This window comes from Dermacentor albipictus, chromosome 1 (assembly GCF_038994185.2).
Source record: "Dermacentor albipictus isolate Rhodes 1998 colony chromosome 1, USDA_Dalb.pri_finalv2, whole genome shotgun sequence".
In the NCBI taxonomy this organism is placed as follows: domain Eukaryota; kingdom Metazoa; phylum Arthropoda; class Arachnida; order Ixodida; family Ixodidae; genus Dermacentor; species Dermacentor albipictus.
The window spans coordinates 113,990,637-114,018,610 of NC_091821.1; the positions used below are offsets into that span (position 1 = coordinate 113,990,637).

General features: G+C 44.6%; 1 protein-coding gene across 3 annotated transcripts in view; it reads right to left on the reverse strand.

Moving 5' to 3' along the window:
• LOC139049454 (tachykinin-like peptides receptor 99D) overlaps window positions 1–27,974 on the reverse strand; it is an 880,050-nt gene that overhangs the window by 708,314 nt on the left and 143,762 nt on the right. Inside the window, exon 1 of one of the 3 annotated variants that reach the window (XM_070524896.1) lies at window positions 26,156–26,249. The exons of the other annotated variants lie outside the window; for them this stretch is intronic. The gene's annotated coding sequence lies outside the window, so the exon portion shown is untranslated. Of the gene's footprint in view, window positions 1–26,155; window positions 26,250–27,974 lie in introns of those variants that run through there. 3 annotated transcript variants of the gene reach the window in all.

The window sequence follows — 27,974 nt, forward strand, 5'->3', positions numbered from 1 at the left end:
ACATCACATCACCTTGTCAAATTGGCCGCACGGAGGACGCTTCGTCTCTTACACCGATTTCTTCCTTGACTTCACCAAACCGCCTTTCAGTGCTTTCCACTCACCAGCGCGCCGATTCCTATTGCCATAGTATCATCAATCGCCTTAGCGGTGTTTCATCTCCTCCCAATGCCAGGCTACGGAAACAACTCAAACTGTTCAAGTTTGAAGACGACGTGCTCTACCGGTACATTTTTCACCCAGAAGGCCATCGATGGGTTCCCGTTCTACCGCGCTCTCTTCGCGCTGCAGTTCTGCAGGCCTCGCACGATGACCCGACGTCAGGCCACTTGGGTTACAACAAAACACACGAGCGCATACGCAGCCGATTCTATTGGCCAGGCCTTTCCACGAGCATAGCTAAATATGTTGCCTCGTGCACGCTTTGCCAACACCGTAAGCGACCTACTACTGCTCCTGTCGGGACCCTACAACCACTTCCTTGTCCAGCACAACCCTTCTCTGTCGTCGGCATTGACCTTTTCGGGCCACTCCCACCTACTCCAGACGGCAACCGATGGATCGTCACTGCTGTTGACCATTTGACCCGGTACGCTGAAACAGCCTCAATACGCTCAGGAGCTGCCTCAGAAGTAGCGGCCTTCTTCTTGCAGGCTGTCTACTTACGTCACGGGGCGCCTCACGTTCTTTTGAGCGACCGAGGCAAGGCATTCCTTTCAAGCACTCTTAATCAAGTTCTGCAAGCGTCCAACACCGTGCACAAGACAACGTCTAGCTACCACCCTCAGACCAACGGCCTAACAGAGCGATTTCATCGCACGCTGTGTGACATGCTATCCATGTATATTCAACCTGATCATCGTAACTGGGATGCGATTCTCCCATTTGTAACATTTGCGTACAACACGTCTGTTCAACGGACCACCGGATACTCTCCGTTTTTCTTAGTATACGGCCGCCACCCAACCTCATCACTCGACGTTTCTTTCTTCTCTGGCCCCGTCAATGCTTCACCATTCATTTGCGACCAGTTTGTGTCTCGTCTTGCCCAATGTCGTCGTCGCGCCCGTATGAACACTGCAGCCAGCCAAGACGATCGCAAACATCGGTACGATGCCTCTCATCGCGCCGTTTCCTACCGCCCTGGTGACGATGTGCTCCTATGGACCCCTGCGCGCACACCCGGTTTATGTGAGAAGCTTGAGTCTCGATATCTTGGCCCCTACAAAGTCATCGAGCAGACCTCGCCGGTGAACTATCGCGTTACACCTGTTGAGTCCCCAACCGACCGACGCTGCCGCGGAACAGAGATCGTGCACGTTTCTCGCCTGAAGCCCTTTCATATCCGTTCCACTGTCTAATGTGCGGCCAGGCTGGCCGCTTCCGTCCACGGGGGAAATTAGTGTAAGCATTTATGCGGACTTCATCTTCATCTGTACAAAGCCATCATCAATCATCGGCTCGTGTTCGTTTTTGCGTCGGCGCCATTTTTCCTTCTTGGAATAAAGCGTCGTCTCAACCGTAGTATTTCAATATATATAAATATATATATATATATATATATATATATATATATATATATATATATATATATATATATATATATATATATATATATATATATATATATATATATATATATATTTCCCCTCGATATTTGTAAGCAAGCTTCGAGCCTGCACAGCCTAAGCACTTCGCACGTCGTCATTGTTAACAACGTCAGAATTTGGGCTTGTTGGCTGAAAACATTGAACTTAGAAGAGTGCAAAGAAAATCAGGGATTGAAGAGGACGCAAAAAGCGCCGACTTGCAGCGCTTACATAACCTATATATCAAATATAAACATACCAAAAGCAAACGGCACGAAAAAAAATGACACCGATATTGATGTCTAATCATGTCCTGTCACCATATTGACATTTATAGCCAGATTATGTTACTCTCTACTGTACAGTGCCAATGATGTCTTGCTAATGGACGACGCTCCAAAGCGACGAATCTCACTTGCTTCAATGATTTCTCTTGTAGACCGATAGTAATGCCTATATGTAGAATGTCTGTGCCTAAAATCCGAACCACAGTCATACTACTGTCAATAATGACTGTAATCTATTATCTTCTTTCTCCTAAGGTTGCACTTATGCTTACTCGGACTATCGGTAACACGTCTGCCATTTTATCTAACATAATGTTTACCGCAAGATGGTGAAATATTCTTTGCTAATGCTACTGCACACGCCAAATTAGGGTTGGGATGCGTATGATGCTTACATTTTCTTAAGCTGTACGTAGGTAAGGTTAAATGTTGTTCAACTCAAGAGGTTGGAAGCAATACGGCTCCGGCTACTGCATTTCATTTCTATGCAAAAGATGCATTTCCGGCTAAGACAAATACAGACCGCGTCACTCCTCGCCCCCGCAATGCTGCACGTGCTTCACCCAGAGCTCTATCCGAGTGGGCTGTGCGGTATTTGTGCAGCGGGTCCGGTGGACCAATGGCACATGAATGGACTGTGCCAGGTTCCCGACGGCAGCTACCTCCAGGACTTACCCGCCAGAACTTCAAAGTGCACTGCAGTCTACAGACAAGGACTCACAACTATGGGCCGTCCAGCAGGCCCGGGGTGCACTCGAAAAGCACAAGCCTCGTGACCCACTACAAACGGGCCCAATGGGGCTAGTGCAGAGTAGAGTATAACCCCGGGTCGGCGCTTGGTCAGCGCCACGACTCGTTAAATCGTCGTTTGCCGGCACTTAATTAATGTTATTCCTATCCTACAAAAATAAACGAAAACGAGAAACGTCAACAACGAAAGCGAACCACTGCATAAAATGGCCGCTAGTGTTCCGAGTAGATGTCCGTACTTATAAAATAAAACATATTCCACTGCAGCAAAAGCTGTCTTTTGAAGGCCACTAACTGGCCATGCTCCAACTATCGCCCCAAGTGACACAGAAGGATTGCCCAGAGCCCTAAGCTTGGAGCGCTGCTGTTGCTTTTGCTGGGCACAGAAGATGCATTCCAGCAACACGTGGGCTGTGCTCGTCCACCACTGGGACACGCACACGACTCAAAGCTTGCACGGTGGATTTTGAAGAGGAAGCGTTTTTGATGTAGGCCAAACCAAGGCGACGTGTACTTTGATGTTTTCGGGTGATAAGAGTGACTGGATAGCAAATACTTAAAAAGGCGGAAAGCAACGCATTAGTCCATGAACAAATCTTGATAAACATTGTTTTATTGCAACGCGGTTAATTATTATGATGCACGAATATTTCTGAATAATTGCCTCGATCCAGTTATTGGCTGTGGTAGCCGCGGATGATAGGTGGAAAGAAGGGTGCCTTAAAAGTTGTAAGCCGCGCCGCTGAGTATACGCAAAAACAACCCCACATGCGTAAACAGGAAGCAATCACAGACGTATATATGTTTTACCTTTGTTTTGGGGGGGGGGGGGGGGGTATACTGTAGCTTTTCCCTTTCTTTCTATATTTTTCTTTTTTGCTTTCCTGTTTGTGAGAGGGAGTGATTTATACTAAGTGGTGCAGCTTATGAACGAAGAACTGGCCCCCATCAATATTCCTTAAAGGAATAATAAAAGGGTAGAATTAGGCAGATTGAAACGTTGTAAACAGCCAATTAATTTAACGCTTAAAATTAAGTAAGGAAAACATCAGTACAGTATGTATACTTATTTTCATTAAAGCAGGTAGCAGACGAGCTCTCTATAGTATATCGTTCTTAAAAAATACAACAAGGAAGTCACGCAGAACCATGCACGATAAGCTCCGTTACGACAGTCTGCAAATTTTGAAGTTTCATCTGCATGCATCGAAATACTAATGCTTAGCCAAATATGATTGGATGGAGCAAATACTGGGGAAGGTTTCTAAAGTTCTTTATCTCCTTCCTACAGTAGCCCATACGAATATACAGCTGTAGCAACACATAAACAAAATTAATTAATTGAACCTTCCTTAATTAATGCTCACAATGCCGGCGCCGACAAACGCGGCAACCAATCCGGGATTTCGCCTGTTTCATAGTTAAACGATATTTCATAGTAAAGCTTTGTTTCATAGCAAACTTCGCGAAAGTAGCACAGAGATCATCAGTGCATGGCGCGCCATTGCTAACATAAAAAAAAAAACTGAAATCTAGACAATTGTTTCCTAAGGCGCAGCAGATTTTGGCTCTGCTCGTACTTTTCTTTCCCTATGTTTAGCCTAGTTGGTGCTTTTCTTTCCCTGTTGGCCCGCCCCAATTTTCAAGTCGGGACACCTTCATATCAGCACCAAGTTCAGGTTGCTCTACCCGCATATCACCCTAAAATTTAGGTTGGCCCACTCCCAAATTCATGTTGGTCCACCCAAACGCCATTCATTTTCTATGAGGCCCTAAATATTTCTATAGGAAAGGTGTAGTAACGGTTCTTGCGTAGCAGACACGATTTTGCACGATTGTGCTACCAAAATTGTTGGAGTACACGGAAAAAAATGGTACACAAGAAAACGCACTTTGCGTAACACGCCAGTCTTCATGGGGTCACCGCGAAGGCAACGAACACGAAAACACGTTTCTGTGGTGTAACTTCTATCTATCTATCTATCTATCTATCTATCTATCTATCTATCTATCTATCTATCTATCTATCTATCTATCTATCTATCTATCTATCTATCTATCTATCTATCTATCGCTACACGCGTGTAGCAATACACACACACACACACACACACACACACACATATATATATATATATATATATATATATATATATATATGTGTGTGTGTGTGTGTGTGTGTGTGTGTGTGTGTGTGTGTGTGTATTGCAACACGGTGTCCCACATAACTTGAGCCAAGAATTTAAAAATGAAAGGCGCGTCGGAAGCGAATTCAACCGAACGCATACTATTCGCCATAGCCTATAGTAACTCAGACAACTGTTTGTTTTCCACATAACTCACTAATAATTTAGGTTTCAGTATTGCCGTGTCAGTGGACATGGCAACACCGCCGTGGCTATGTCGCCTCACAGTCCGCTTTTTTTGCAGGTGCTTTTTGGTATCCTTTCTCTTGCTGCGGCCTGTGGGTGCAACGCTTACCATCGTCCCTGGCCTGCGTACAACGTGCCTACGGTGGTGGTTTCTGCAGACGTTTGCGATCATTCAACACGGATCAAGACTGCGTATCCACTGCACGTAGAAACATCGTACGGCGCATTTAGTTCGAGCATGTTGCCGTCAACTGGAGACCACGTGACACTCTGGCTGGCAGCTATAAAGGACAGATTTGGTTCATCGCTCTTCAGTGAACACGGCAACACCGACGTGGCTATGTCGCCTGACACTCCGCTCTTTGTGCAGGTTGGTGACAGAAAATACGGCTTTCATAGTAATTATCTTTGCACAGTGGTGTTGCCGTGTCCACACACGCTTGTAAATTGCACGAGTGAATGTTTCTCAGTAGCATGCCTACTTATAAAACTATCAGGAGATGTCGAAGAGAACACTGGGCCTCTAGAAATAAGGTGAAAGAGATGCTGAACACGCAGAAAGAAATCGTTACTAAAATTTCTGAAATTCAGGTAAACCATTTAACCTCAGAGACAGCCATTTCGGTTGTCCAGAAAAGTCTGGAAACAATCGAATCTAAACTACAGTGCGTAGACGACGCCAACACCCGACTTGTTACTCTTAATGGTTGTGTAAGAAATTTTGATGATCAATTCCTTCAAATCTCAGAACAAATCGACGATCTCGAAAATCGTTCGATGCGCAATAACATTATTGTTAGAGGACTAGAAAAGGGGCACACTTGAAACTGAGGAAATACTCCTACGAAAGGTTAATGACGATGTGTTTGGAAACATTTTAAAACAAAAACTTAACTCTATCGAAAGAATTCATCGGTTGAGCAAGAAGGTCTCAGGAAGAAGTCGACCAGTGATACTCCGAGTAGGGGACTTCAGGGAAAAATCTAAAATATTTGAAAACGGCTTGAAATTAGAGGGAACCCATTTCAGCGTGCAAGAAGATTTTTCTGGAAGAGTTGCTACTGCTCGGAAAAACTTGTGGAAGTCGACAGCTGAGGAGAGGAAAACCGGGGCCAAGGTGACATGGGCTTTCGACAAGATAAAAGTTAACAATGTGCTCTGCGCCTGGGATGATGTTAACAGTCACCGATATGCGTACCCGGCTCCTGCGGCCGCGCTTCATTCGGCTTCGGATACCGACTAACTCGACCAAAAAAAAAAATCTGCATGCTTTAAGATCATTAACCTGAATGCAAGGAGCGTGCTTGACAGACAAGATAGCCTTATGTCGCAGTGAAGCCCCTCGGATATTCCATAATAAGAAAGGATCGGCGCACTTGAGGTGGTGGGGTAGCTATATTTGTGAAAAGCGACATTCCTTTACGGTTCTTAATGACCCAAGCAATCTCGAAACAGTCTGAACTAAAACTACCTTGAATTACCGCTATTTGCTATTCGGTAGTGTGTACCAGCCTCCCAACTCCCCTGTAGAAGTACTAGAAAACTTCGAAATATTTATGAACTCGCAGGTGCATCCAGATGACAACATATGCCTTGTGGGCGATCTTAATTTGGCTGGAATTGATTGGGCATCGAATTCTTCAGGAGGAACTAAAGTACGGAGTTGTGATCAGTTATTAAATATTGCGTTTAATTATAACCTGACTCAGATTGTGTCTGGCTTCACGAGAGTGGGCGCGGAAACTTCAACGCTTTTAGATCTTGTTTTCGTTTTAAGTCGCCTATGTTCTTTTAGTATGAGCTGTGACATCGATGATGGTATTTCGGACCATAAAGTGGTAGTGACATCTTTAAATTTTTCTGTGCGCAAACTGCTCCATGCATCGAAAATACCGGTCTTGAATTCTACATTAGCCGATGACGTATCTATTTTAGATTACCTCGAAGTCTCACTAGATAAGTTCCTAGGCCTTGTTCACTCTGATGTAGACGTGGACGACCTATGGAATTTCTTTTCAAACATGGTCGAGCCCTGTGTGGAAAGCTTTGTCCCAAAATGTTTAAAAGTAACTAAACGAAAAAATCCTTGCATAACCAGAGAGGCAATTCATGCAAAAAGAAAGCTAAAACGGAAGCGAAAGAGAAAGGGAGAGAGGGAAAATAATGCAGAGAAAGGCAGGGAGGTTAACCAGAGGTAGTTCCGGTTGGCTACCCTGCGCAGGGGGATAAAAAGAAAAACAGAGTGGAAGGGGGAGATAGAAAGAAAGGGAGGCAATCACGAACAAAGCGCGTACACTACAGAGCGGTAAGGGGCGGCATTCTTAGAGTCTGTCATGAAGCCTCGTAGACCGCAAGAACCTTAATAGCGCGAGTAAACGCGGGTGTTCTTTCGTAGCATTGGCCTAAAGCTTTTAGTTCTGAAAGTGGACGATTGTCCAACTGGTCCAGTACTCTGCCCATCACTTGTCTCTCAGCACTGTATCACGGGCAGACACAGATAATGTGTGCGAGCGTCTCGTCGATGTTACATGTGTCGCACGTGGGGCCGTTGGCCATTCCTATGAGGAAAGCATATGAGTTTGCAAAGGGAACGCCTAGCCACAGACGGTAGAGCATGGTCTGTTCACGTCGTGGTAATCCAGACGGGAGGTGCATCCATATGTCCGGAGACAACGAACGCAACCGACACATGGTGAAAACATTTGAGTGCCACAGGGGCAAAGTACACTCACGGGACATCAATCGCAGCTCAGCCGCCGCGTCTGTTCGCGAGGAAGCGAAAGGCGTATTCAAAGAATTACTGGCCAATCGACAAAAGCTGCATTTCTAGTATGAGTCGAGAGTTAAAAAGGCTAATCACAGAATATAAAAATAGGTTCTATAATGTGGCATTACAATCTTTTCTGAAAATGCCCACGGAAAATTTTGGCGATATATTAACCTCCCATCACTTGCGCAATGGTATCCTGCTGCTCTCAAGCGTGCGTTCGGTGAACAAGGTCAGCTCCCATCGGATGACGGCGAAAATGCATGCTGCTGGCCGAGCGCTGCCGATGAGATAAAGAACGCCCTGCCGATTCCTCGTCGCCAGTCACGATGCAGCCCAGTCACGTACAATACCGCTGCGCAAACACTGCATCACGTGGCTTTTTTCATATTTCGCGGGCTTTCTTCGCAACCCTGAAAAAAAGGACTACGTGAGACGTATCGTAAAGGGAACAACTCGATGGGTGGTTTCTGAAGGTGCTCTGCAAATGTGCGTATCATACTCGGGTTCATCAGCCAATAATTAATAAGTCATTCAGCCAATAAGCATAATCGTAAACTAGCGATCGAATCGGAAACTTCTTTGGGTGACGTAGGGTGCAAGTAGAATGAATTAGGGGTTTGCCTGAGTACTGGCTGCTATATGCTGTCTGGTGAATGATCATCTGTAGGACAGAAAAAAATCATTGAATTTATTTGCGATATCAGTGGCTTCCGTTACTACCCTTGTTCTTGTGTTAAGTTTGTTCAGTGTGTGGTTTGGTGAAGACAGATGCAGAAATGACCTGATGGTATCCGAGGTTGCTGATGATTTGCCGGGAAGGCGAAGACGAAGGTGAATGGCCTTTCTGTTTTTTTTTTCTGAGAGAACGCTGTTCTTGTGATAAATATAAAATTCTCTTAGAATCGCTAGAGCTACTTCTGAATTAAAGAACGCGGCGGCCAGACCTAGATGCATTCCGAAACCTGCGCTACACAATGCATGCAGTACACGCTTCGTGCGATTGGCGGAGATTTATAGGGAGAACAGCCTTCGTCGCCACATTTTTATTGTTTTCCATCGGCCTGCGTGAAATGCGCTTCTATCCAGTTGCGCTATGCTGAATTCAAAGCGCGCGCGTTTGACCGGCGCCATATATTTAGCTGCTTCCGAAGTTCGCTGACCCAGACTCTCTTTCAGAAGTTGAAGAAGGAAAAAAAGAAAGAGAGGGAAAAAGATGTGCGAGCAAGAGCCTATGAGCAGTACAGCCGCATTCCTAGGTCGTGAATATAACACGAGATTGCTAAATAATGCAGTATGCTTGCGGCATTTGCTCACAGGCACTTATAATCAAATTAGTTTTTTTTTACCATGCTGATACGCGCCTGTATGAGGCCACCAAAAAAGTTACGCACAGGGAAATGCCTACCTTGTGCATAAGCAGCCAATATAATTCCCTTTCAGCGCGCAACATAAAATGTATCGTGGGTGCTGACTCGGAAAGAGAAAGATGCCGAGAGACTGTTCTCGGTACAGCAGTGTTTTTTGTTCCTTTTCAGATGAATATCTTGCTGTATTTAGTTTCTATTTTCGTGTATTGTCTCGTTGCCATGAATTTGCTTGCATTACGAACGCCGTATCCCTCAAGCTGTATGCATATATATATATATATATATATATATATATATATATATATATATATATATATTTCTCAAAGGGTGTGCGGTTCTTTTTCTCTATTTACCTAGATACTGTATAACGCTCTTAGTATGCTGTGTTTTATCGAGTGTTTAAACCAGCTTACCTGTTAAGTTTTGTCATTCTTGCTTATGGTAGTTGTTTTTTTCTTGATTCTTCCGCATTGAATCAATCAGCTGCTGTCTTGTAAACATTGAAGTGGACCTACACTATAGCTTCGGCTATAGGCTAAGGACCTACTTACGTACTATTAGCCACCTTATTGGTAGGAAACAAATAAAGAAGAGTCAATTATATGCATCCCCTTCAGGCAAAACCTGGAAGTCTGAATGGGCACGTTCGCCACGAGTGAATATATTTTTACGCGAAAATTTGCGCGCCAACGGTAATTCAGAAAAGTCATACATTGCAAAGAGGCCCGCCGGAGAAACACTCTGCATTTGAATAAGCAACTTCCTCCCATTTTGGTCTGCCTAGTGCTTTAATACCATGTCATGTGTTCACAATATCTCTGTTACGCAAGTTCCGACTGGGATCGGTCATGGATGCGGCGATTATCCCGTTACAGTATCCCGGTACGTGTACCCTAGCCAATGCGAGAAGTGTTCTTACGTAAGAAAAGTTTCGTAAATATGAGCCCAGGTCTTAGCGAGTGTCATGTCATTTCCGAAGAACTTAAGCTTAAACCGCGGCGAGCTTCAACAGGGAGCACGTGAAGACATAAGATCACAATACGCATAGAGGCTAGAAAGGATTTCCTCCAATTGGGAATATACAGTCCTCATCCCATCTAGTTCCTCTGATACATCATGGAGTCTTGTTTGTATATATATATATATATATATATATATATATATATATATATATATATATATATATATATATATATATATATATATATATATATATAAGATATATATATATATATATATATCTATATATATATATATATATATATATATATATATAAGATATATATATATATATATATATATATATATATATATATATATATATATATATATATATATATATATATATATATATATATATATATATATATATATATATGCGCGCGCGCGCGCGCGCGTGTGTGTAAAAATTTTATGTGCGCAATATAACGAATAAAGGATGATTAACATGGTTATAACAAAAGGAACAGGTACACAAATGGGTTCTATTTATAGCATAACAGCTACAGCATTAATAAAGAGCTCGTGCTTTAGAATTTTACAAACATTCTCTGTAAGGTAATTCCGCTCATTAGATGTGTACGGAAGAATTGAAAATGCAAGAGTATTTGAATTTAAAAAAATGTATGCTAACCTTGTTAGCATGGTCTAATCTTCGGGACATGTAATGTGGTGACTGAAGTAGTTCGTTGGGTAATTCAGGGTGATGAAAGAGTTTATGAAAAATACAGACGAAGTTGTTTGCGGCGTTCAAACTTGATTTCCTGGAGCTCATGCTTGCAATTTTGTTATAATTAGACATGATAAAACGGACTGCATTATGTTGTAGGAGACAGAACCGAAATCAGGCCTTGAGGCCAGTTGTTTCTAAAGACGACTATACCACCATCACCCAGTGGGCTGAACAGATATGAAAAGTGAATTTGTGATAAAATTGCGGATTATTTTTGAGTTATAATCGGAATTGTGGTACGCTGCATAATCAACAGACGACATAAGACAGCCCTTGCTTCAAATTTTCAGTACAGTAAATTGTGATAGCGTGTTTTGAAACCAAGCATTGATTGTGTTCGCTCAACTGTACCGACGAAGTAGCAAAAGAAGAGGTACAACGCAACGCCACCTCAGGAGACCACCGTTTCACTTCATAAAGGTTTTATTAATACCAGTCTTCCCTACCATTTGCGGCACGGCTAAGCCTGTCACTGAGTGACAGCCATCATCCTATCAAACTCAGAATTCGTCGCCGCGTTTTGCTTGTCCAAGATAATGTACGCCTCCATAAAGGAGGCCAGAACTTCGAAAGAACCATAGGTTACAACCACCATAGGTTTACAGTCCGACGTCACCCGCTAGGTTATGCAGCTGGCGCGCTTTCCTTTCTGGGCCTTCATGCCCAACGCCCTATACCGGTGGCTCGGTTAGCCGCGATAAGAAAAGCAAGATAATCACGTGCTACTTTCGCGCTTATCTCAACGGAGAATCGAAGAAAAATAAATAATAAATGAAACGCGCTATGCATTATTGACCACACGGCCGCGGTTGGCACACTCGCAAAGCTCGGCAGGGTGCGTGTCGGCGTGGAATCCTCGGCTAGGCTCCGCCGTTTCTCGAGGGAAGTCCGGACACGTTTCCCAGATCGCTATAGCCGAGTCTGGATTTGGCTTGTACCTCGACGGCTTGCGCCATCACCATCAATATGCACTGGCTAAGATTAGACGCCACGCAGGGAGCCGAGGTCAGCAACCAGAAGCTGGCCGGCGGATGCACATCATACGTGTAATGGCCTCTGCCGTTGTGGTCTCCCCAGGTGGACCGCCGTGCTGGTTTATGGCACGGCCGAAAGGCGCTTATTTCTGCCACCTCCGAGATGCCCGCTCTGATCAAATTTGAAACTTGCTCGTCCGTTGGTCAGCCCCACCTCTTTTCAGTTCTGTATATGTTGTTGCGTCCTGAGGGTAGGGCGATTTGACTGATGTGTGTAAACAAAATTTGCTTACCCTGTAGAAGCTTCCGCACTCACTCGGTGGCCGTGAGTGAGGGGCTTAATCAAGGGAGCTTTTCATTGGAGTAAGAACTCTTCTTCATTAACCAGTCACATTTGTTTATATGTTTGCTGTCGAAATTGGCCGGTGCCCGCATGACTCCCCGAACCACCTGCATGTTCTTACGAATCCAGGCTCATCTTGTTTTGTGTTCAACTGAACGCACTTGACTACTGCTCGCAAGTACAGCGACCTGTTTTCATTGGCGCCCTTAGCCCATCTTCTTCTAATGGTTTCGAACAGGCTAAAAACTGCTAAAATGACAGCGATTAGTCCAAGTAGCTTCAATGGTGCCCTTCGACACCACCTTCTTAGCTTTTCGCCGACGTAGATATCTCTGCGCTTTCCATCTCCCCGTCATTGCAAGCGTGTCGGGCCAGGTACACTCAACATTTTGAAGCCCCCACTCTATTCTTTACCGCCGATATGCCTATCAACGTTCCCTACAGTTTACCTCGTAGAAAGTCTACCAATTATACGGCGCACCTTTACTGTTGCAATTACGCGCATTTATAAACGCAAACGCAGAGATGGAAGTTTAAGAGGACAGAAAATATGAGCAGGGCAGTATTCTGTAAGAGTCCGCACAAAGCGGACTGTCTATTTAAACGCGCGCCGAACAGATAGAGAGCCGGCGGTGATGATTGGCAACTGCCCTACCGGCTTTGAGCTTTTTTCTATAAGTGCACGTTGAAATTTACACTCCACTAAGGTCGGACGCTTAAAGAGTACCACTCTGTGGAGTGCCGCTGTCACAGTTTGCGTCAAGGTTGGCCAGTTGGGAAATCTTGATGGCTCGTGGGAACAGCGATACGCAGCTTCCCAAAGTATTTGACAACAAGGATAACTTCAGGAGCAGCAGAAGCTGCGCTGCGCAATCAATGTGCCAGGGATGTTGATCGTGTTCGAATGACTGGTAAACCTTGAATGAAAGTGTGAATATGCGGCTCCTTCTACTGCTGACATTCATCTGCAAACATTCATGTAGCAGGTGTAACGTATAGGTTGAAAATTCGGTTAGGCTGATGTACAGCCACTTGATTTTACTAGGGCTCTGGCGAATATTTCAAATCTTGATTACGAATTAAACAATTATGGCTATTCAATTCGTATTTGATTCGAGTATTTACTACTCGGAATTGTCAAATATTTGTTTCTGTGTGCAATAAGGAATGAGAGCACTTATTGGAGCCTCTCGGGAAAAATAGTAAAGCATGTTGAGACTATTCAGAATTATTCTACTGCAGGACAGGTGCAGTTGTTGCGCGGAAAGGCACTAGCTCCTGAACGAACACATCAGGCTGATAAAGTCTAAATAATTTCCAGTAATCAAATCACCATATCTAACTTTTAGGCATTTTACACATGTGTTAATTCGGTATCTCGATTTAAGCAAAGCAAATCATTTTGACCGATGCCCCTATATATATATCGTAGTGCAGTAGCATTACACTAATCCAATTCAACGAGCACAACACTTTATCCGCATCTAGGGAAGTGCTGTTCCCTTGTTCCATTGCCGTAATGAGCTTATGCACCAGGTTACCGAAAGCAGTTGTCATTTACAAGCAGCTCAGTTTACCCAACGTTCCGTATCTGCAACCTCTCCCGAAGCCAACAGCGCCATATGCAACTCTTGCAGACGCGATGAGACTATAGAACAAATTCTGTGCCATTGTCTCGCCTACAACTCTCAACGAGATGTTCTGCGTGTGAGTCTTAGCCGCTTAGACGACAGACCATTCTCAGAAGCTAAGATACTGGGACCCTGGCCGCAGACCTCGAGTATTAACAATGCCACCAAAGCGCTAATGCGCTTTTTGAACACAACAGGACCAGATGAGCGCTTGTGAGTAAACACTCGTCATGAGTGAACATATACGTGAGTTAACTCTATTTGCAAGCGCTTGCTCGATGACTTTCTCCTTCTTCTTTCCTTCATCCTTCTTTTTATTTTACCTTCGTTAACCTCCCTGCCTTTCCTTCTTGTCTCTCTCTCTCCCATAAAAACGTGCGGAATTCGTTTTACAATTTTACGAATATAGTGTGCAATTGGTGGGTTTCTATTTCACAAAAAGTCTCGCTTGTCTGTCTTTAAACCTCCCATTCGTAGTCATCTGGTGTCACCACAAATTCTCGGCAGACTAATATGTAATGACTCAGATCAGCGTGAGCGTAGCAAAAAGAACACGTTGATGAGGATGACCGTCCTACTTTGTGTCAGGGCAGCAGCGTTCCCGCTGACCTGGCGCGAAAATGGAGAGGAGCTTTCCGATGAGCTGAGTCCCTTGAAGTGAAGGTTGTTGAATATAGTTGTTTTTGACAGCCGCTGATAGGGCTGTAGGTTACTGCTTGAAGCGCAAGACTGTTTGCGTCTTCGTTTCCGGACACGTCGATGTGCGAAGGAAGTCACTGAAAGTCCAGGCGAAACCCCAAACTACGTGGTTACTTTAGACTGCGTAATCACCGCTATAGGCAAATATGTTGAAGGAATGTTCGATGCAGTACATGGAGTGCTGGCTTGCAGTCCGATAATTTCACCACCGGTTGTAGTTCGCAAGATTTAAGCTTCCGCAAAGCAGCTTCAGTCGCGACGCTTTAACTTACTGCCGTAGAAACAACCAGCCGTTCATGTCGGGTAGCCCATGACGCTTCCACGGACGGTATCACGAAAGCCGCGGCTTTCGTGATACCGTCGTGAACCCAACCTCGCGTTCTACGTCGACAGAGTGATCGGTGAAAACTTGCACGTGATATCGATACCTCCTATCTAACTGCTCGAGCCCCTAGGACTTGGCTTGTGCGGCGGGTGTAGAGCGCTTGGCGGTAATACCAGGAATCTTTCAGATAACATTCCATAGACTCAAATGACGGCGGCGGCTCTGTTCACTCTCTTCTTCGTGACAAATATTAAGACCAAAGGCTCCGATAGTATTACCGAGCAACAGAAGCACGACACTGTTGTCCTTCGGAGGGCGTCGCAACGGAGCTCTTCCAGTGTCTGACTCGCTCAAGTGGCAAAGATGCATCGAAGAGAGCAGACGTAGAGAGGGTGATCGGAACTCGCAAATGAGTGTTTCATCCGTTGTTGCCTCTGGAACCTCAAGGGTGATTCTGAGGCAATTCCTTTGTGAGTATTCCGAGATGCTATACTTAGTTTCGGATGTTTAGATCATAGGACGCTGTCAAACAATCAGTTGGACATTCAGGTGCTTCGTACAGCTTCATAAGAAACGCCGGATTGCTTCACAATTATGCACCAGCGATTCTGCTGTTATATTCGACTCCAATTCTGGCGTAGGAGCTTCTTTGTGAATATGGGCCCAGATGATTTTTCCGCTCAGGCGCCAACTTCGCAAGCATTTTGTTTGTGGTACCATCCGCTTCTGGTGCCCACTGTCGACGCAGGCTGTATACGGCAGTGAGCAAGTCCCTCATTCTTAAGTGGGCGTCGATGTCAAAAGCCGTCGAAGAGGGAAGACAGAAAGGAGGTCCGTTTGGTCTACCAAGCACGTAATACAACCGCAAGATATAGACAAGGTAGGGACTTGCTTTCCTGCAATGAAAGGGAGGCAAAAGGCTCGAGTTGGTCCGACGTTGTGAGAAGACTACACCGACCGCACTCCATATCCTTGGCATCGGTCTAAAAAAACATCCTATTGCAAAAAGCAGCATACTGCTTCCTCCGGCGCAGGGTCGACGAATCGCAGAGTTCCGTCAAGGAGTGTCTTCAAAGATTGATCCGTTTTTTTTTCTTTTTTTTCAGATTAGTTGCCCTTCAGTCCTTCTTTCGCAGGCCAAGTTCCGCAGCTTTAATTCCGACGTCGGAAAATGGTCGGGCAATTTGTCTGTGATGGTTAAGGCACTCGAACTTTGTCTGTGGTAATTAAGGCACTCGAACCCACGATCAAAGGTCCTGAGTTCGAGTGTCTTAATTAACTATGTCCTAATTGATCGCGTATTAATGAACTTCGCCTTAATTAACGCCAAAGGTCGTCGTTTCGACTCTCACCCTTCACCATGTCAATTGGAATCCCACTGAGAGATATGGCCGGTTTGCCCATATCTCCATGTTGGGTCATGGGTTTGAGTGCTTTAATCAACTTTGCCTTAATTAACACCAAAGGTCGTGAGTTCGACTTCCACAAGAAGTCGAAGGTTCAATTCTAGACCTTCACGATGTCCATTGGAATCCAAGTTGGGGATATCGCCGGTTCGCCCATATCTCCCCGTGGGTTCGACGCGGCGGCGCCACATGACAGCCGCAAGAGTGCGTCTCTGATAGCACAACACAACGACGCCACATGACTGAAAGCCAGAACGTGTCTGTGGTAACACACCAGCCTTCGAGTGCCTTAGTTAAGTGTGCCTCAATTAACTTGGCCTTAATTAACGCCATGGGTAGTGGGTTCAACTCTCGTCTTTCACGATGTCAATAGGAATTCAACTTGGAAATATCGCCGGTTCACCCATATCTCAACGTGGGTTCAACTCCCACCAAAGCTTGTGGGTTCCAGTGCCTTAATTAACCATATCTTAATTGACTGTGACTTAATTAACTTCGTCTTAATTAACATCGCAGGTTGTACTGACGCTCCGCCTGGCATTACGCTTTCTTATAGCGAAACTGATGGCCTAATTCACCCTAATTAATACCAGAGATCGTGGACTCGACTCCCAATGAAGGTCGAGGGCTCGACTTCCTATGAATTTTGGTGCCATAACGCCGGAAGGCGTAACGGCACATCATATTTTTCGTTGCATGAGCCGTCTAACGCTTTCGCCTTAATAAAGGGTCCTCAGCGACGATCGCACACGTCTTTTGAGAACATTTGTACGCGCAATTTTTTATATGGGGGTATGCAGACGCACTTAGGTTCTTGGTGATATTCCTGCGTTGTGGTCTGAATAAACTATAGGTGGCACTAACCACCCGTATCCTCGTTCACGTTCCTTCCTTCTGCGTTCGTCTGTTCTAGAGGTAATTATGTCCTTAGGAAACATAATCTAGATGAAGAGCACCTTCTTCCCCGGTAAGTGATTTTGGTGTGCTTTTTACGAAGACTGCACACATCTTGTTTCTCTGCTGTTTCATCAGTTTTATTGTTGTATCTTCATGAAATCGGAAATGATAACGTCGCTAACTCGTCCATCGCGATAATGCGAGTAGAATATCGTGAGACGAAACTTAGTTGGAGCCCTGAAGTATATCTTGATAAACATGCATGTATTTCTGACGTACTTTCGTACCGGAATAACGTAAGAAGTCAAGAACACATTTCAACAGTGGGGTGACCAAACCACAAAGTTCTCGTACTGCATTGCGGAGAGAGAGAGAGAGAAAGAGAAAGGCAAAGGAAAGACAGGGAGGTTAACCAGAGATTATCTCCGGTTGGCTACCCTGTTCTGGGGGAAGGGAAAGGGGATGCAATAGGTGAGAAAGAAAGAAGGATAAAATAAAAGGAAATAAAAAAAAAACCTAAGCACACACACGCACGTACACACGAACTATTTCTGTGGGCACTGTCACGCAACCCGCAAAGGCATTCCTAGTCTTACGCAGTGTCACCGTACAGTCCTGCGCCACACAGTGTACTGTCACAATTTGTCAGAAAGTCCCGTGTCTTTCAAGTATCGCAGCAGCGCCTTCATAGCGGATCGCGCTGATGTTCGCGTAGGCCAGGTTCCAAGGATCTTGTCTTCTGTCATAGGGCGCTTGTCCAGTTTGTCTAAGGTGGCTGAGAGGACAGTTCTTTGTGGGTTAAAACGAGAGCACTGACAAAGAAGATGCTCGATCGTTTCGTTGCACCCACAGAAGTCACACAGTGGGCTGTTGGCCATTCCGATAAGGAAAGAGTAGGCATTTGAAAATGCTACTCCAAGTCATAGACGGATAAGAAGGGTGCAGTCACGTCGTGGAAGCTCGGACGGAATATGTAGCTGTAAATTAGGGTCTAGAGTATGGAGGCGTGCACTTGTGAAATCGGATGAATTCCACTGGGCTAATGTCAGGTCACGCGCAAGTGTGGCAAGTTTTTTCGCTGCGTCGGCTCTCGAAAGAGGAATGGCAACGCAGTTGACGCCGTCATGGGCAGATCGGGCAGCTGCGTCTGCTCGATCATTGCCATGTATGCCGCAGTGACTAGGCAACCACTGATATATTATATCGTGCCCTTCGTCAACTAGTCGATGGTGGACTTCTCTGATCTCTGCGGCGAGCTGTTCATGTGATCCATGGCGCAGTGCTGAGAGTACACTCTGTAGGGCTGCCTTGGAATCACAGAAGATTGACCATGCCTGGGATGGTTCCTCCTTAATAAAATGAAGAGCCGCACGCAGGGCTACGAGTTCAGCAGCTGTCGTTGATGATACATGTGACGTCTTTAGCATTGCGGAGACCTTCAGCTTTGTTGTAGGAGCCGCATTCGCCTCTATTTAATGATCAACAGTAGCATCGCATGGTGTCTTCCAATACGACAGCCTCTTAAAAGCAAAATCGAGCAAAGCACACGAACTAATCGCCGCCTAGACAAAGCCGGGAGAGCTCGCTTCTTGGTCGACGACCGAATAGAAAATCGTAAAGTACACTGGTTCTACTGACGCTATTCCTCGTGCAGGTAATCTCCCGGGCCAACGGGTAAGAGGGGCGCGCGCAGCTCAAGGATTGAGCGTGTCCCATTTCTTGTCTGCGTACTTCTGTTCCAAATGCCAGATTCACAGTCGCCCGGATCAAGACACTCGTTTTTCCGATGATGCAGTCAAGGAATGAACCTTTGGCAAAGCGCACGCACCCCGACCGGTGCATGCAACCGGAGGAAGAGAAAGGCTGCACTCCGCGTGAATATTTGAAGGCGATCTTTGTGTTCGTCCCGCGGCCACGAGTAAGCAGGCGGCAGCGCGAAGAATCGATGCAAGCCCCGAGAGAAACGGAGCGCAGCGTCGCGCAGCAAAGGAACGGCCGCAGCCGTGGGGACGTGCAGCCAAGCGAGCCTCTAGGAACATCGGTGACGTGGCGAGACAAGGGATTAATTCCCAATGCCGCAGATTTGTATTGCATAGTCCTGCCGCGCACTACATACTTACTTGGCCGTGCACCTGCGTTCTCTATGTGAGTGACACTGGTACCTTCAGTCACTGGTTCAAGATGCCAAAAAGTGGAAGGGTGCGGGCTGCCACACAAGCACGTCGTAACTGACAGTCACCGCTTGGTCGCTGTACATGGTTCGGTTTACCATATTTTACTATATTTACTTTCTTATCGTCCCGTAGCGAATAAGTTAGTTGTGTACGACAGTGCCGCAAACGTTCTCTTTAAATCTAAATACTGATGCGGCAACCCCGTGGAACGTACTTCTGACGTATTTTACAGCAAAGCGTTGCTGCGTCTGTCCAACGCTGCGTGATCCCCACGCTGAAGACCATCCCGTGCGATTGTATCATTATATGGTGAGTACACGGAACGCATCTGAGTTACGATTTCACTTGCGTGGACGTCGCGTGTTGGGTTTTCCGCTGTGGTACCCCTCGAGGTCTAGTTGAAGCAACGCAGGTTGGTAGCGGTAACAGGGGCGAATGGATAACCTCCTAACAGATTGTGGCCGGTATTCGCAACAATTTCTTACTCTAAAAATATTCGTAAGAGAAAATCCCAGCCAATCCTAATGCTTGACATATCAGCTAAGGCAAACGCTAATGGCAAATAACTCTTACGAACGAAAAACATTGCGGATTCAGCCCCGTGCGTCTTGTTCTTCCAGGTTGGCTGAGTCTCCTTTTTCTGTTTCGCTATATCCTTTATGTTTTAGTGCCGCTAAACGACTACCCCCTCTGCTAAATTGCTGCATGGTCTCTTTTTTTCCTATTCTGTATCCGTGCATCGTACTTTACCGCCACGGGTAAAGACGATGATGCGTGCTTTTGCTGCAACGAGCCTCTGCCAGTGACGGATACAGAATGAAATGCCTGGAGCGAGACTGTTTGCTATTTGGGCAACTGTTCTGGCGTCTCAAAATCTACCTTTAAGAGTAGGAGTGAGCTCGCGGTAGGGGCTGCTGGAGCCCCTCTATACGTTATGCGAAGTTGAAGAGCGACGGAAAGTCAGGCAAGAACTCCGAGCTAATTGTAAATGCGGCAGATATAACAACATGCCCAGCCGCTCTTGATAACAACCTCCCTACTCAAGCTTAAAGGGACAAAAGATAAACACTGTGTCACATTAGACTGAAAACCCGCTCTCTTAAAACCCTATTTTAGTTGACTTCAATGTTGGCAAGTTGACTTCAAAATATATTTGCTGGCGTATACGATGTGAGTCTCTCTGACCGCTGCCCTATTGTCGATTGATTACGAAACACAGATAATGCCGTTACAAAGAACAACCTCTCGGCAACTCACAGGATTAATATAAGAAATTGTGGGCGAAAAACTAAAAGAAAAGATTTTCAGGAAATATTTAACATTGACACTCATATCGAATGCGCAAACTTTGCAAATGCATTAACAAACGTGATATCTGAATGTGCCACGTATAAACACAGCAAATACGAGGAACCTTTATGCACGTGGATAATTAATACTATACTTACAGCAATAAAGGAAATGCATTGGAGGTAACAAAAATAGAAAAAAAGAAAGATAATCATTATCTGCAAAACTTCCGGATCTCTCGTAACAATGTTGGGGCTCTAATCCGGAGGCAAAAATATAATACAACACTTTGTTTATACAACAAGCACAAGGCAATACTAAAAAATTGTGGGAGGCTGTAAAAGATGTAATTGACGAGCCGGTTAAAAAAGAAATCACCCCTGAACAGGTTGATTTGAAATGTACTGAAACGTTTAATGCATACTTTACTAGCATTGGTCCAGGGCTAGCAGAACATATTTCCGCCGGTGAGAACAATTTTAATTGCCCGATCATCCCTAGTACACTTTGCTTGGAGCAGGTGGACGAGCATACTGTAACCTCGACTATATCAGGCATGCCTTGTCACAAAGCTGCTGCTCACTTTGGCATTACCATAAAAGCTTTGAAATAAAGCGTTGATGTTCTTAAGCTTGCACTCACAAAAATGTTGAATAACTCCATGAGCCGAGGCACATACCCTGCCATTTTAACAATCACAAGAGTTTCTCCTATATATAAAAGCGCTGACATCAATGACCCTGGAAACTATAGGCCTATCTCTGTGCTCAGCATTATAAATACTGTATTTGAGAAGGTCATTGCGGCTCAATTAAAACACTACCTTAACACAAACAAGCTTCTAACAGATTCCCAACATGGATTCTGAGCCAATCAATCAACATCATCAGCAGTGCTAGAAGTAACTCGGAGTGAAAACACATCACTGCACAAAAATGAATTTGCGGTAGCAATGATTGTAGAATTAAAGAAAGCTTTCGACACTGTCATTCACTCCATATTTCTAAAAAAATTACAGGTCTGCGACTTCAACGAAACTACTATGAACCTCTTTTCTAGCTACTTAAGTTGACGTAAGCAATATGTAAGTCCTGGCTCCTTTTCCTCTCAATATAGCACTATTGTTACAGGTGTTCCGCTAGGATCAGTTTTGGGGCCCGTACTATTCTCGCGGTATATTTATGATCTGCCATCAGCAGTAATATTACCAAAATCTGCTATTTACGCTGATGATACTGCACTAATCTTTTAAGATAAATCTCTTAAGGGATTGCAGAACAGTATAAATAACGAATTATCAAACATATCAACTTGGTTTACGAGGAATAAATTAACATTAAACAGAGATAAAACGAAATACGTGGTATTCCACTCCCGATATTCTCAACATGACACAACAGGTACGCAAATTTTTGTCGAAGGTGGCACTATTTAGCAATTAGACACCATAAAATACTTAGGAATATTATTAGATTAGAGTGCTTATTAGATCGCAACCTAAACTGGAGACCACATATATCCAGCATATGCTCGAAATTAGCCTCTGCTTGCTATGTCCTAATTAAATGTAGAGCATAATTTAATCTTAATATACTTAAGATAATCTACTTTTCTCTTTCTCATTGCTACATCATATACTGTTTGAGTCATGGGCTGGTACATATAAAACCTGCATAGATTCACTTATTCAGTTGTAAAAAAGGGCATACATACTATAACTCACACAAGCAAACATGATAACTACATCATGCTATTCAGCCGTCTCAGCATACTACCATTTCCTCTGGCACCTGAAATGAAAGTTGCGATTCTGATAAACAGCATTATACGCGGATATCACTCACTGCGGCCAGACTGGTTCGTTACACCTAATCGTAATACAAGGAATGCAACCAATATAAATTTTAACCTACCTGTCTATCGTAACACGTATGGTCAAAGACCGAGTTTCATGGTGCCGAAATTTGGAATTGAATTTCTCGTGAAGTAAAAATGGCAAACAATTTTGTAATCGCTGTCAAAAAGCTGCCCCAATCTCAAATTACTTGATTCCTTTTTTGTATCATCTACTGTATTTTTTTGTTAGTTGCATGTTCTTGTGATCGCTTAATTGTTTTAAATTGTTTAACTAGGAAGTAGATATGTACTACATTTTCTAGCTGCTGATATATGCATACTGACTATGGCCCACACTATATCCTTTGGCTACTGGCCCAACAGCTTTTTATGCAATTGATGTAACAAGGAGAAATAAATTGAATGAGTGAATGAACTAATGAATGAATGAATGAATGAATGAATGAATGAATGAATGAATGAATGAATGAATGAATGAACGAACTGCTTATTAGGAAAGAAAACGAATGCCAAGGTTACTTTTTTCTTACCTAAATTGGCGCCGAACCCGGAGCGCCGGTGCGCCGGTGCGCCGGTGTGACGTCACAGATGTCAAAGCATTTTTTTCGTATTTAGGTGGTTGTGGCTTGACGAAATTTACTCGAAGCCTGTCAAGTTCAATACCTGGCTCTTCTATAAGAGAATGCATCGATGCTTGCAGATAATACAATTAACTAGGATCGAGCACATGCCGCCAAAATCCATGACGTCACGGCGATGCTGGCGCAGGAACCCTAAGGTGGCGTAGCTCTTTCGTTCGTGTGTTATTTCGACCTTGCGAAGCATTTGCTCGTGGAAAGAGTGGTTTTTAGCATTAAATAAGGGTGATTTAGCAGCACAACTCAAATGTTTCTCTTCGATGTCCCTATAGGACGTAAAGCATCAATCGAGAACGATGTCACAAGGGTACGATGAAATTTTGAAGGAACAGACAGAGCAGGACAAAGGCATCGGTAGCTTAAAGAAGAGTGTTCACGACCTCGAGAATAAGAGTTGAAAGTGCATTGAAGATGTGACAGCATAGCTCAACAACCTCGAAATGTAGAAAAGCAGGCAAAACACTGAAGCTCACGGAATCCTGACATCTCCCGATAAAAACTTATAATTAAATCCTGTCGCGAATTCGGTCCATCTGTCCGCGCTTTAAGTGACGATGACGTTCGAGCATCTCGCAGGATTCGTTCCAGGTTTGGCAGGGAACTTGGGATTTACGTTCGATTCTTGCGGCAGTCACTTCGTCACATGCGGCTATAACAAAGCAAAGGACTATCATTACGCAAAAAGTTTCAGTGACTGAGTTTTTAACAAAAGAAAATAAGGGCTTATACCTCTGCCGTGCTCAAGAATAGGCGGCTTAAAATGCGTATCGTTGCTAGTGGTACAAAGACGGACACGTGCTTGTCCTGCGAGAAAGCTGTAGGTAATTGTTGTTCGTTGTGCCCATGACATTGCCAAGTGAAATGCCGCGTGATGTCATCGTTTTACTATTGCTGTTTATGTGTTCATTTTCTAATAACTCGAGGGCATACAGCATCGGCGTATCGATACAGCAAAATTTAACCAGTACTCTGGCGATCGCAGTCCCCCAGCTTTGAACTACATCTACTTAATTTCCAGTTGGAACGATAGCAATACAGAGTAAAATTTTTGCACCCTTAAGTTGGCTAGTTAGCCTTAATGCTGTTTTACACCACAGCGATCTCGAACAACTTCTGTGATGAAAGGAACTGTAGTTCAAAACTTTGTATTAATTTTGACTAGCTGGTGCGCACCGAAATACCAGACACAGGAGTTTGACAGCGACGGCTACTATTTCACGCAGTTTTCGTGTCGTCTGAGGAAGCTACAATCACGTTTACTTGCCACTGAAAGCCGCCCAAAAAAGAAAACTTAATTTGTGCCCACTATGTATTCGATTTTACCCCTGAAGGGCGAAGCACAGGAGTGAGTTTACCCCTTGATGCTTTTGACACCCTCACTCCCTATAGGGTGAGGGTGTCAGTAATGGGAGAAACCAGCATCCTGTGGGAAACCGAGCGGCTCATGCCGCCGCCCGTGAACATGTACGCCGGGCAGCCCCACCATGACATCGTCTGTTCCAGACCAAGACGAAAGAGTACAAAGCAAATACTACAAAATTCTAGAACATCACAAAACGAACAGGCGGGGATATCCGCCACTATCATGCAAGATTAATGGAAACGATGCGTTCAAATTACGCCGGCACTCTACTACGCGCGACGTGTTCCTCAACAAATACAAGGGACTGCCAATTCTGCTAAAGACCAAACACCCCTTCCCACATGAACTGGGAATGCAACAAGACCCCACGGGCAATGCTCATCCGATCACTACCAGAAGACCAGGGGGAGGCCCGGCTGACAAGGCCAAGTCCTGAGGACCAGCTGCGGTTGGTGAACAGGACTAGGCTGTCAGCACACGGCCACGTCACTACGCATTAATTATGTGCCCAGGCGGACATCATCTACAAACAAACGGAAAGCAATCAAATAATTAACGTTCAATAGCTTCTTAGTTACAATGTTTGGGGCACATGTTTAGGTTCGAAAGTTGAAGGAAACTGTCGTAAAAGTGTAGTTTCCTGTTTCCATATTTTAAAACGGCCGTGTTAACCAAAATGATTGGCCGCGATTTATGTGTTGAATTTACCCGATTTTCGCCCGCTACACTGCGTAGCGTGGCTCGCGACTCAAGCCTGCTGTGACATAGCAGGGCTGCAAAAAAAAAAAAAATTAATCGGGGCTATACGGCACGATAAAGCAGTGCGTCTCGCCCCCGCTGTAAAGGTCACTGACGCATCCAATCGAGAGTTGTGCACAGCGCCAAACAGAATAACATCATGTGGGAATTGCTAGGGGAGCTTCATTTTACTTCCCGCTTTTACGTCACGCAGGGGCTGGACACAGCGCCGCGTTTCGTGGTGTCGCGTGCGTAATCAGAAAAATTGAACGCCTAAATGGAGCCCAGGTATTTCGGCCTACCTGGTCATCTTCAAGTGCAGAAACACGGAACTTTCGTGACCATTTACTACAGCATTCCCTTATGAACATGGGACGCAAAGTTGGCAACTGGAAACTTATTTATGCAATTAGTTACATAGTAAATTAATTGCTTTGGTTTTTGTTGCATGTGACGTCCGTCTTGGCACATAATTCATCTCTACTGACGTAATTCGAGGAAGCTTTATAGGTTTTCTTTAGAAAAATTGTGCTCGAATTAACAATGATATCACTGCATACGCGAATCGTATCGCTGTGGTTATTTGCTACGTATTTCTGCTAAAACTGCTTTGTGCCACTAACAAGGCAATGTTTTAGAAAAAATGCTAATTTCCTAAGTTGTACCCTTGCTTACAGATGTACGCTTATATGTCGACAAACAAAAGTTTGTGCTTACACTTATTTATCGTTCTCAATGTACGTGAGCCGTTTTCACTAACAGATCATCAAATCAAATATCGAGACGTAGAAAACTGAGCGAGAGGACGCGCGACACTTATCTGTATGTAGAGATTGAGGGCAAGCGAGGACATGTAAGTTTCGCGTCTTGGAAGTGAAGGTTAGGTGACGAAAAGACTTAAGTTTTGAGAGTAAGGGACTGAAACAAAATGAAAATTAAGCGCACTTGCCCACCTCTGCTTAAGACACGATGTTTGTGAACACGGTCGTAGTGCCTGGACAGCTCTTGCTTTCTTTGTTAGCCCGGTCATACGACGCGCGGGATACGAAATTCCGCGTTCCTGGTCAAAGGCCAAGAAAGAAGGCGACGCCGCCAAATTACAGGGTGTACTTTGCCTGCGAAAACCGTTTTCTTTTCTTCTTCCCTTCTTAAAAGCTGCTTTTCGCATGAACAAGAAAAGGGGAAACACGAAATGTGGCGCGCAAGAAGGATAAGATTGCAGTGAACGCCCAATGTGGAGTTTGTTTCTTGCTTTCTTTTTTTTTTCTAACTTTCATTTACGCGTGCAGCCCAAGAGTTTGTTTTGTAAGCATCTTCACAGATGAGGGCATGCTGTCAAACACGCCGCTTTCCACTGGGGGTGAAACAAAAGGAAACCAAAATCAAAAGAACTCGCTCAGGTAAACAACAAAAGGGGTGCACCGCAATACCGGTGCCGCCATAGTGTCAACAAGGCGCTCTTGTTTTCCTTTGGTGACGTTTTCGAAGAATGAGCGGTAGCCCCATTTTTATGCACCACTGGAGAGCCTTCGCTTGTTCCTCGTTACAATGGAGCATGCGCAAGTTAAAAAACGCGTCATGGCTCGAAAGGCCCTGAAAACTTGCCGTATGAATGTAACCTCACCTGAGGAGCTTAATGCTTGTCGAAGTGACGTAAAAGACAAAGGACGTAAATGACCACGAAATAAGATTTCGCAAAGAGCCGAAAGGTGTAAGGACGTCTTTGACTGTACGCGTAGAGTGAAAAAGGCTCTATATCGAACACCTAGTGCATGTTTTGAGCGGGTGGAGTGGTAGACGTTGCCTTCTGTTTTTATTACCTCTCGCTCTCTCTCTCTATCTCTCTGTGTGTGTGTGTGTGTGTGCGTGCGCGTGTGTGTGTGTGTGTGTTTGTGTGTGTGTGTGTGTGTGTGTGTGTGTGTGTGTGTGTGTGTGTGTGTGTGTGTGTGTGTGTGTGTGTGTGTGTGTGTGTGTGTGTGTGTGTGTGTGTGTGTGTGTGTGTGTGTGTGTGTGTGTGTGTGTGTGTGTGTGTGTGTGTGTGTGTGTGTGTGTGAGAATTAGGCTTAGTTCATAGAAACAGCGGGCCGTGGAGGGTTCGTTATCTCCCAGGCATGTTAGCCCGACGCTTTAGTGCCTATTCGATGCCACGAACGGTTGTGTTAATGTGCATCTTTAAATATGCCTTAAAGTTCGCTAAATTGTAGTAAAACTCGCCAGCTACTCTCCGAACTTTTCTGAACTAATAATAAAAATAAAGGCGTGTGTTTTCACGCACCTACATCGCCCTCGTTTCTGACATTTATTATGAGCGCTAACAGCATGACAAAGTACGTTTTGTTTACTTCTGGGTCTTTAATATGCACCGCGCATCTGCAAGAAAATTGATTCTAAAGAGCCGGTCTGAGCAGCCATTGCTTGTTTCTGCGAAGATATGTAAACTTGCTTTTACAGGACAAATGAAAGAACGCCTCACTGCTACGCATGAAACAAGCACTCAGGTTAGCCGAGCGTCGTCGCGGATGCCTATCGAAAGGTTGGCTGCTTGGATTCCATGAGCCCCGTTTCAAAGGCTTCGAAATTCCTTCACTGCTTTCACGTTGTGGAGCTCCCTATCACAAGATTATTTTTTTCTCTCCTACAACGCACAGTATAAAAAATTAATGTTATAAAAGAGACACATAATCATATGAGATTTTATCTCGTCGCAAAGCTTTCCCATTTGGTGACAGACGAAACATCACACATGTTCCGGCGCAATAAGCAGTAATGTGC